The sequence below is a fragment of the Oncorhynchus keta genome, unplaced genomic scaffold, assembly GCF_023373465.1.
Source record: "Oncorhynchus keta strain PuntledgeMale-10-30-2019 unplaced genomic scaffold, Oket_V2 Un_contig_9394_pilon_pilon, whole genome shotgun sequence".
NCBI lineage: Eukaryota > Metazoa > Chordata > Actinopteri > Salmoniformes > Salmonidae > Oncorhynchus > Oncorhynchus keta.
The window spans coordinates 4,467-16,114 of NW_026290516.1; the positions used below are offsets into that span (position 1 = coordinate 4,467).

Sequence of the window (11,648 nt, forward strand, 5' to 3'; positions counted from 1 at the left end):
CTGCTGTCCGATTGGCTAAGGTGAGTGAACTCTGTTGTCCGATTGGCTAAGGTGATTGGATTCCCTGTGTTGTTATTGTCATTCTGTTCAGACAGGATGTGATCAGACGTTCTCTGAGGTATTCCTTCAGCTCCTTCTCATCGGATGAGGATGAGGTGTTCCTCCTCGCCTGTGTTCGAGCCGCGTTACTGTCTGTCTCTGTCAGAGTCCCAGGGCCTTGTCTTTGAAGGTCAGAGGTACCAGTATCCTCTTGGTTCGTTTGTTCTTTGAGCCAGACTCTCTGAGAGAACTGTCAGTGTCACCAGGCAATAGGTATTCTGGGCCTATAATGGGGTCTGGGTCTTAGGCTAGGTCTGGTCAAGGCCCAGATCAAGGCTGACTGTCTGAGAGCGGGCAGGCTGAGGCTCTGTGTCTCTGGGCTAGAGAGGCCTGTCTGGATCTCAAGCAGCTCCCTGGTTTGCTATCAGCCAACTCAATCCCTAGGGGCAATAGTGGCTGTCGCTGATGATGACAGGGTCCTCTTTATCCACCATAGAGAAGAGCAGCTGGTTGCACTGGGAACACTTTTCAGTAGCTGTCGGCCGGGGGAACTGAGAGTCTTGTGCAGGGGAAGCGTCGCACCAGGGCCAGGCTGTGGTATCCTCCACACGCCACCTGGACCACAACGGAAACAAGTCAGTCGGACTTCATTATATTGGCTTTTAAAAATGACTGAGGTGTATTGTTGTTGAAACGACAGATGTATTGTTGAACTGACTGAGAGATGTATTGTTGAACTGACTGAGGTGTATTGTTGAACTGACTGAGGTGTATTGTTGAACTGACTGAGGGGTGTATTGTTGAACTGACTGAGGTGTATTGTTGAACTGACTGAGATGTATTGTTGAAATGACAGATGTATTGTTGAAATGACAGATGTATTGTTGAACTGACTGAGGTGTATTGTTGAACTGAGACTGAGTGTATTGTTGAACTGACTGAGATGTATTGTTGAAACGACAGATGTACTGTTGAACTGACTGAGATGTACTGTTGAACTGACTGAGATGTATTGTTGAACTGGACGGAGATGTATTGTTGAAACGACAGATGTATTGTTGAACTGACAGATGTATTGTTGAACTGACGGAGGTGTACTGTTGAAACGACTGGAGATGTATTGTTGAACTGACTGAGATGTATTGTTGAACTGACTGAGTGTATTGTTGAACTGACTGGAGGTGTATTGTTGAACTGACTGAGGTGTATTGTTGAACTGACGGAGATGTATTGTTGAACTGACTGAGGTAACTCTAGATGTATTGTTGAACTGACTGAGATGTATTGTTGAACTGACAGATGTATTGTTGAACTGACAGATGTATTGTTGAACTGACAGATGTATTGTTGAACTGACAGATGTATTGTTGAACTGACAGATGTATTGTTGAACTGACTGAGGTGTATTGTTGAACTGACTGAGATGTATTGTTGAACTGACTGAGATGTATTGTTGAACTGACTGAGATGTATTGTTGAACTGACAGATGTATTGTTGAAACGACAGATGTATTGTTGAACTGACAGATGTATTGTTGAACTGACTGAGATGTATTGTTGAACTGACTGGAGATGTATTGTTGAACTGACTGAGATGTATTGTTGAACTGACAGATGTATTGTTGAACTGACTGAGATGTATTGTTGAACTGACAGATGTATTGTTGAACTGACTGAGATGTATTGTTGAACTGACAGATGTATTGTTGAACTGACAGATGTATTGTTGAACTGACTGATGTATTGTTGAACTGACTGAGATGTATTGTTGAACTGACTGAGATGTATTGTTGAAACGACAGGTGTATTGTTGAAAACGACAGGTGTATTGTTGAAACGACAGGTGTATTGTTGAAACGACAGATGTATTGTTGAACTGACTGAGATGTATTGTTGAACTGGACGGAGGTAACTCTAGATGTATTGTTGAAACGACAGGTGTATTGTTGAACTGACTGAGATGTACTGTTGAACTGACTGGAGATGTATTGTTGACACGACAGGTGTATTGTTGAAACGACAGGTGTATTGTTGAACTGACGGAGGTGTATTGTTGAAACGACAGATGTATTGTTGAACTGACTGGAGATGTATTGTTGAACTGACAGAGATGTATTGTTGAAATGACAGGTGTATTGTTGAAACGACAGATGTATTGTTGAACTGACTGAGATGTACTGTTGAACTGACTGAGGTGTATTGTTGAAACGACAGATGTATTGTTGAACTGACTGAGATGTATTGTTGAACTGACAGAGATGTATTGTTGAAACGACAGGTGTATTGTTGAAACGACAGATGTATTGTTGAACTGACGGAGGTGTATTGTTGAAACGACAGGTGTATTGTTGAAACGACAGGTGTATTGTTGAAACGACAGATGTATTGTTGAACTGACTGAGATGTATTGTTGAAACGACTGAGATGTATTGTTGAACTGACTGAGATGTATTGCTGAACTGACAGAGATGTATTGTTGAAACGACAGAGATGTATTGTTGAAACGACAGAGATGTATTGTTGAAACGACAGGTGTATTGTTGAAACGACAGGTGTATTGTTGAAACGACAGATGTATTGTTGAAACGACAGATGTATTGTTGAAACGACTGAGATGTATTGTTGAAATGACAGGTGTATTGTTGAAACGACAGGTGTATTGTTGAAACGACAGGTGTATTGTTGAAACGACAGGTGTATTGTTGAAACGACAGGTGTATTGTTGAAACGACAGGTGTATTGTTGAAACGACAGATGTATTGTTGAACTGACGGAGATGTATTGTTGAACTGACGGAGATGTATTGTTGAACTGACAGAGATGTATTGTTGAACTGACAGAGATGTATTGTTGAAACGACAGGTGTATTGTTGAAACGACAGGTGTATTGTTGAAACGACAGGTGTATTGTTGAACTGACGGAGGTGTATTGTTGAAACGACTGAGATGTATTGTTGAACTGACAGAGATGTATTGTTGAACTGACAGAGATGTATTGTTGAACTGACAGAGATGTATTGCTGAACTGACAGAGATGTATTGTTGAACTGACGGAGGTGTATTGTTGAACTGACGGAGGTGTATTGTTGAAACGACTGAGATGTATTGTTGAACTGACAGAGATGTATTGTTGAACTGACAGAGATGTATTGTTGAAACGACAGAGATGTATTGTTGAAACGACAGAGATGTATTGTTGAAACGACAGAGATGTATTGTTGAAACGACAGAGATGTATTGTTGAAACGACAGGTGTATTGTTGAAACGACAGATGTATTGTTGAAACGACAGATGTATTGTTGAACTGACAGATGTATTGTTGAAACGACAGATGTATTGTTGAACTGACTGGAGATGTATTGTTGAACTGACGGAGATGTATTGTTGAACTGACGGAGATGTATTGTTGAACTGACGGAGATGTATTGTTGAACTGACAGAGGTAACTCTAGATGTATTGTTGAAACGACAGAGATGTATTGTTGAAACGACAGGTGTATTGTTGAAACGACAGATGTATTGTTGAAACGACAGATGTATTGTTGAAACGACAGATGTATTGTTGAAACGACAGATGTATTGTTGAACTGACTGAGATGTATTGTTGAACTGACGGAGATGTATTGTTGAACTGACGGAGATGTATTGTTGAACTGACGGAGATGTATTGTTGAACTGACAGAGGTAACTCTAGATGTATTGTTGAAACGACAGGTGTATTGTTGAACTGACAGATGTATTGTTGAACTGACGGAGATGTATTGTTGAAATGACAGATGTATTGTTGAACTGACTGAGATGTATTGTTGAACTGACAGATGTATTGTTGAACTGACTGAGATGTATTGTTGAAACGACAGATGTATTGTTGAACTGACAGAGATGTATTGTTGAACTGACAGAGATGTATTGTTGAACTGACAGATGTATTGTTGAACTGACAGAGATGTATTGTTGAACTGACTGAGATGTATTGTTGAACTGACAGATGTATTGTTGAACTGACAGAGATGTATTGTTGAACTGACAGATGTATTGTTGAACTGACTGAGATGTATTGTTGAACTGACAGATGTATTGTTGAACTGACTGAGATGTATTGTTGAACTGACAGATGTATTGTTGAACTGACTGAGATGTATTGTTGAACTGACAGATGTATTGTTGAACTGACTGAGATGTATTGTTGAACTGACAGATGTATTGTTGAACTGACTGAGATGTATTGTTGAACTGACAGATGTATTGTTGAACTGACAGATGTATTGTTGAACTGACTGAGATGTATTGTTGAACTGACAGATGTATTGTTGAACTGACTGAGATGTATTGTTGAACTGACAGATGTATTGTTGAACTGACAGATGTATTGTTGAACTGACAGGTGTATTGTTGAAATGACAATTTGTAAGTCGCTCTGGATAAGAGCGTCTGCTAAATGACTTAAATGTAAATGTAATGTATTATTGAACTGACTGAGATGTATTGTTGAACTGACTGAGATGTATTGTTGAAATGACTGTGATGTATTGTTGAACTGACTGAGATGTATTGTTGAACTGACTGAGGTAACTCTAGATGTATTGTTGAACTGACTGAGATGTATTGTTGAACTGACTGAGATGTATTGTTGAAATGACTGTGATGTATTGTTGAACTGACTGAGATGTATTGTTGAACTGACTGAGGTAACTCTAGATGTATTGTTGAACTGACTGAGGTAACTCTAGATGTATTGTTGAACTGACTGAGGTAACTCTAGATGTATTGTTGAACTGACTGAGGTAACTCTAGATGTATTGTTGAACTGACTGAGGTAACTCTAGATGTATTGTTGAACTGACTGAGGTAACTCTGGATGTCTAATGAGAAGCACTCACTCACCTGAACTACGTGCCTCCCAGCCAGGTGCTCCACTTTCTGGGGTCTCCACACGGGGAACACACTGGTGACCAGACCCAGCTGGCAGCCGCTGCCCCAGGCCCACACCTCATGCTGGGTAGACAGAGCCAGAGTGTGCTGCTCCCCGCAGGTTACCTCCAGGATCCTGATGATCTGTTGGGAAGGACAGAATCACAATTACCAAGTCTGTTTACATGTACAGGGATTTGACCTGGTGAAGTGGTGGTGTCATCGTCTAACAATAATTATAAAAACGGGTTGTTTGGATTCTGGATGCTGATTGGTTGATAGCAGGGATATATAGCACCACAATCCCACAGCCCAGCCAGTCAATTTATAATCTCCCTTGGAATTTGGAATTAGGCAGGAATTTGGTTTGGAACAGTTGGGGTTTCTATAAACCTTGCCGTCTGCCTCTCCGACCAGTGGAACAATATTGCAGTTTGTTTTTGGCGATCTCCACTGTCCCATGCATATGGATGTGACAAGACAGACTGCTTCTCTGATCCAGGCCAATTCATTTATCAGGATCATTATAATGGATATATCCAACGAAAGTAAAACAACCCAAAGTGCACTTCGTTTGCTGTCCTTTCAGCTGCTTGACGTGATTGTGTATTAGCTTTAGTTGGCTAGCTAGCAAAGGAGAAGTAGCTAGCCTGCATAGCTACATGCCACTGTTTTGTTTAGCTTAGCAACCATTTGGCTAACAACTACAGAATCTCAGAATGAACGACCAGCCCATTTGGCTAGCAACTACAGAATCTCAGGATGAACGACCAGCCCATTTGGCCAAACTATTTTGTATGGTGGTTAAATAAAACAAATGTACTTATTAAAATACAGTTTAATGAAAACATGCTGTTAATCTTCTTTTAATATGTTACCAACCGTTTTATAAAAGCAATAAGGCACTTAAACCCGGGAATTATCGTGAATAACTCCTCCGGCCCTTGGCTTCGCCTCAGGCCTATCAACAGCACTTCGTCAGAACTTATTCACACGACAATCCCCGGGTTCTCATGCCTTATTGCTTTACCAGAATAGACAGACAGAATACCAGGATGGGCGGCAGGTAGCCTCGTGGTTACAGTGTTGGGCCAGTAACCGAAAGGTTGTTGGATCGAATCCCCGAGCTGACAAGGCAGTTAACCCACTGTTCCAAGGCTGTCATTGTAAATAATAATTTGTTCTATACTGCCTAGATAAATAAAGTTTCATTTAAAAAATATATGGAAACACATTACTGGTGGGAATATGCGCTATATTATTTATATGCAGATTTTCTAACTATGGAAACACATTACTGGTGGGAATATGCGCATATTATTTATATGCAGATTTTTTTTTATATTTGCATGAAAATCAGTCCCCAATTGATGGAAACTCAGCTATTGTCATCTGTTGTTTTCAAATATGTCTGAAATGTTTTCTATAATTTTGTTGTTTCGTAATGAAGACAAAGACAAACCAGATACATCACCTGTGGAGAGACAGCCTCAGAGTCCACCATACTGACGAGGCTAGGATCTGGGACCAGGCCTCTCCCTGACAGACCACACTGCCCCGAGGAGTTCTCTCCCCACATGTACACAGCCCCTTCCCGTGTGACGGCGCCACAGTGGAAGGAGCCTGCAGCTACAGACACAACACTTTGACCAGAGAGGACAGACTCAAGGAGAGGGTAAGTAGGAAGAACCCTCAGGCCCTGCCGCCACGTCAGGTCCCCGAAGCTGTACACCAGCCCACCTGGAGATAAATAGGATGGTGAAGAGAGCAGGTATACAGTGATCTTCATCAGGTTATCCCAAACGGTATAAGTTACAGTACCTCTATGTGTAACGGATGAAATACAGTGGAAATCTGACTCAATATTCAAATCTATACGCTACATATGGACGCTTAGTCATCGTTATAACTCATTATAAGTGTGTTTATAATACATTACAACATGACGTTATAAAGCATTATGCATTTAAAAGGTCGTAGAAAGATCTGTTTATCTTATTAGACTCCAAAGAGAAGTCTCACCTTCGGCCAGGAGGATACCATGGCTGATGCCGAGGGCAGCCTGGAGGACTGGCCGGGACAGAAGCACCTGCTCGGGGTAACACTACTGCTGTAGCCTCTCCATAAGTGGAGCAGGCCTCGTTCTCTGGAGCTCTCCTCCTTCACTGGGCTGAAGGGGAGGGACAGACAGACAGACAGACAGACAGACAGACAGACAGACAGACAATCTGTCACTACAGTCGCAGAACCAGAGACAGACCCTTGGCCTTGTAACCGCACCATAGACAGAACGTGTGTGTGTGTGTGTGTGTGTGTGTGTGTGTGTGTGTGTGTGTGTGTGTGTGTGTGTGTGTGTGTGTGTGAGTGTGTTGTGAGCGTGGTGTGTGGGTGTGTGTGTGTGTGTGTGTGTGTGAGTGTGTTGTGAGCGTGTGTGTGTGTGTGTGTGTGTGTGTGTGTGTGGTTACAGTACCTCTTCTGGTCCTCCATCATCACTGGGGCTTCTCCATTTTAATGAATCTATTGTAAATTACTGTCAATATCCGATCTAGGAGGAAGAAATCGTTTTTGCAATGATCAGGTTCATGTCTTTGTTCCCTAAGTATATTTCAAATAACTATAAAGTACAACTAGCTTATTTGCAGCAACCTGTAAGACTTTCATGATGCCAAAGCTAAATCGAAAGCAAATATGCATTTAACAGTATAGGATACAGTTACAGTAGTAACGTTAGACCTACTCGATAACAAAAAATACATGGTTTGCTATTACATTTAACAAAAGCACGACATGTAGTAGCTTGCTAATGTAGCCGATGTGAAATGAGCTAGTAAGTTTGCGGTGGTGCGCGCTAGTGGCGTTTCAATCGGTCACGTCACTCGCTCTGAGACCTGCAAGGGCCGCGGCTTTTGTGGAGCGATGGGTAACGACGCTTCGTGGGTGCAGAGGGTCCCTGGTTCGAGCCCGGGTCGGGGCGAGGGACGGACGTAAAGTCTATACTGCTGTCCCATCCAGAAGCACACTTCTCTCTAGCTAAGCCGAGCAAACTAGTGAATCGACAACAAAAAAATGAAGTTACTTACGAAGTTTTTGAAAGTACTTCTCCATTACCCATGGGATTTACAGCCGTATTCTTTCTTTAATTATCTAAATCCATGACTGTCATGTTTGTATGAACACAGCTAGCTAGCATGTTAGCTTATATAATCACTGCAGTGAAGTGGAGAACTTTCGTTGAGTCTTTCAACTCTGTAACAGCTGAGTTTGTTTTGGGACCAGCCCTCCGACGGAAAGCGTCGAGGGTCAAAAAAAGCAGTTGTGCTGTGGAATTTGCTCTGATTTCAACGCGCAAGAGGAAAACATGTATTTATATATATATATATATATATATATAAATGTTTGTTGCAAACAGTTCCCGAAAACACATATATATATATATATATATATATATATTTATTTAATTTTATTCCCAGTTTGTGTTTTCGGGAACTGTTTGCAACAAAAATTGTCCAAGGTATTATGGTTGAAGATGTTTTAGCTTTTAAATGACTGATCAGTTCATTGCTAAATGTTACTCCATTACTCATAACACTGTATTGAAAGGGCTCTGTGTGTAATAACTGACTCAATCACTGACAGCATAGGCTGTTTATTAGGGTTTGGGAATCATTAGTGGCATTTGGAGCTGTCATATCTGTGAATAAACCAACAGCAGAGACATGTCGGCTTCAGGCCAGACATCATTACTTCCCTTCATAGTAATATATATATATATACTCTCTCTCTCCTCTTTTCTCTTACCTCTCTCTCTCTCTTCTCTTTTCTCTCTCTCTCTCTCTTCTCTTTTCTCTTACCTCTCTTTTCTCTCTCTCTCTCTCTCTCTCTCTCGCTCTCTCTCTCTCGCCTCTCTCTCTCTCTCTCTCTCTTTCTCTTACCTCTCTCTGTTCTCTCTCTCTCTCTTTTCTCTCTCTCTCTCTCTCTCCTCTTTCTCTTACCTCTCTCTCTCTGTTCTCTCTCTCTCTCTCTCTCTCTCTCTCAATTCAATGGGCTTTATTAGCGTGGGAAACATGTGTTAACATTGCCAAAGCAAGTGAGGTAGATAAAATATAAAGTGAATATATTAAGTGAGATAAACAACAAATTAACAGTAAACATTACACATACAGAAGTTTCCAAACAATAAAGGCAATCCAAATGTCATATTATATATATACAGTGTTTTAACAATGTACAAATGGTTAAAGGACACAAGATAAAATAAATAAGCATAAATATGGGTTGTATTTACAATGGTGTTTGTTCTTCACTGGTTGCCCTTTTCTCATGGCAACAGGTCACACATCTTGCTGCTGTGATGGCACACTGTGGAATTTCACCCAGTAGATATGGGAGTTTATCAAAATTGGATTTGTGTAATCTGAGGGAAATATGTCTCTCTAATATGGTCATACATTGGACAGGAGGTTAGGAAGTGCAGCTCAGTTTCCACCTCATTTTGTGGGCAGTGAGCACATAGCCTGTCTTCTCTTGAGAGCCATGTCTGCCTACGATGGCCTTTCTCAATAGCAAGGCTATGCTCACTGAGTCTGTACATAGTCAAAGCTTTCCTTAATTTTGGGTAAGTCACAGTGGTCAGGTATTTATAGGTGGTTATAGAATTGAACGGCTCTTTTCTGGATTTTGATAATTAGTGGGTATCGGCCTAATTCTGCTCTGCATTATTTGGTGTTCTACGTTGTAGACGGGGATATTTTTGCAGAATTCTGCGTGCAGAGTCTCAATTTGGTGTTTGTCCCATTTTGTCTGTGTACAGACCTCACAACCATAAAGGGCAATTGATTCAAGTATTTTTTTGCCAAATCCTAATTGGTATGTTGAAATTTATGTTGCCCTTCTTGCCTTGTCTCTCAGATCTCTCTCCTCTTTTCTATTACTCCCTCTCTCTCCTCTTTTCTATTACCTCTCTCTCTCTCTCTCCTCTTTTCTATTACCTCTCTCTCTCTCTCCTCTTTTCTATTACCTCTCTCTCTCTCTCTCCTCTTTTCTATTACCTCTCTCTCTCTCTCTCCTCTTTTCTATTACTCTCTCTCTTTCTCTTACTCTCTCTCTCTCCTCTTTTCTATTACCTCTCTCTCCTCTTTTCTCTTACCTCTCTCTCTCTCCTCTTACCTCTCTCTCCTCTTACCTCTCTCTCCTCTTACCCTCTCCTCTCTCTCTCTCTCTCTCTCTCTCTCTCCTCTTACCTCTCTCTCCTATTACCTCTCTCTCCTCTTTTCTATTACCTCTCTCTCTCTCTCTCTCCTCTTACCTCTCTCTCCTCTTACCTCTCTCTCCTCTTACCCTCTCTCTCTCCTCTTTTCTCTTACCTCTCTCTCTCTCTCTCTCTCTCCTCTTTTCTCTTACCTCTCTCCTCTTTTCTATTACCTCTCTCTCTCTCCTCTCTTACCTCTCTCTCCTCTTTCTCTTACCTCTCTCTCCTCTTTTCTCTTACCTCTCTCTCTCTCTCCTCTTTTCTCTTACCTCTCTCTCCTCTTTCTATTACCTCTCTCTCTCTCCTCTTACCTCTCTCTCCTCTTACCTCTCTCCTCTTTTCTCTTACCTCTCTCCTCTTTTCTCTTACCTCTCTCTCTCTCTCTCCTCTTTCTCTTACCTCTCTCTCCTCTTTTCTCTTACCTCTCCCTCTCTCTCTCTCTCTCCTCTTCTCTTACCTCTCCCTCTCTCTCTCTCTTTTCTCTTACTCTCCTCTCTCTCTCTCTCCTCTTTCTCTTACCTCTCCCTCTCTCTCTCACTCTCCTCTTTCTCTTACCTCTCCCTCTCTCTCTCTCTCCTCTTTCTCTTACCTCCCTCTCTCTCTCTCCTCTTTTCTCTTACCTCTCTCTCTCTCTCTCTCTCCTCTTACCTCTCTCTCTCTCTCTCTCTTTCCTCTTACCTCTCCCCTCTCTCTCTCTCCTCTTTTCTCTTACCTCTCCCTCTCTCTCCTCTTTTCTCTTACCTCTCCCCCTCTCTCTCTCCTCTTTTCTCTTACCTCTCTCTCTCTCTCTCTCCTCTTTCCTCTTACCTCTCCCTCTCTCTCTCTCTCCTCTTTTCTCTTACCTCTCCCTCTCTCTCCTCTTTTCTCTTACCTCTCCCCCTCTCTCTCTCTCCTCTTTCTCTTACCTCTCTCTCTCTCTCTCTCTCCTCTTTTCTCTTACCTCTCCCTCTCTCTCCTCTTTTCTCTTACTCTCCCTCTCTCTCCTCTTTTCTCTTACCTCTCCTCTCTCTCTCTCCTTTCTCTAACCTCTCTCTCTCTCCTCTTTTCTCTTACTCTCTCTCTCTCTCTCTCCTCTTTCCTCTTACTCTCCCCTCTCTCTCTCTCCTCTTTTCTCTTACTCTCCCTCTCTCTCACTCTTTTCTCTTACCTCTCCCTCTCTCTCTCTCCTCTTTTCTCTTACTCTCTCTCTCTCTCTCTCTCTCCTCTTTTCTCTTACCTCTCCCTCTCTCTCTCCTCTTTTCTCTTACCTCTCCCTCTCTCTCTCCTCTTTTCTCTTACCTCTCTCTCTCTCTCTCTCATCAAACATCATACATTTTGTGTTCATGTTCATTACTTGTGTCTTTCTGAGCCCGCTGTCTGACCCTTTCTGGGGCTGTGTGTAGATGCCTAGATGCCATCGAGCAGGGCACTTATCTACAACTACAACTTTTCTCTCATTCTCTCATAGAC

At 41.9% G+C, this 11,648-nt stretch overlaps 1 pseudogene; it reads right to left on the minus strand.

Annotated features, from left to right (window-relative positions):
* Positions 1–369: 369 nt before the first annotated feature.
* Positions 370–8,191, minus strand: LOC127927097 (alsin-like; annotated as a pseudogene).
* Between the last annotated feature and the right edge of the window lie 3,457 nt (positions 8,192–11,648).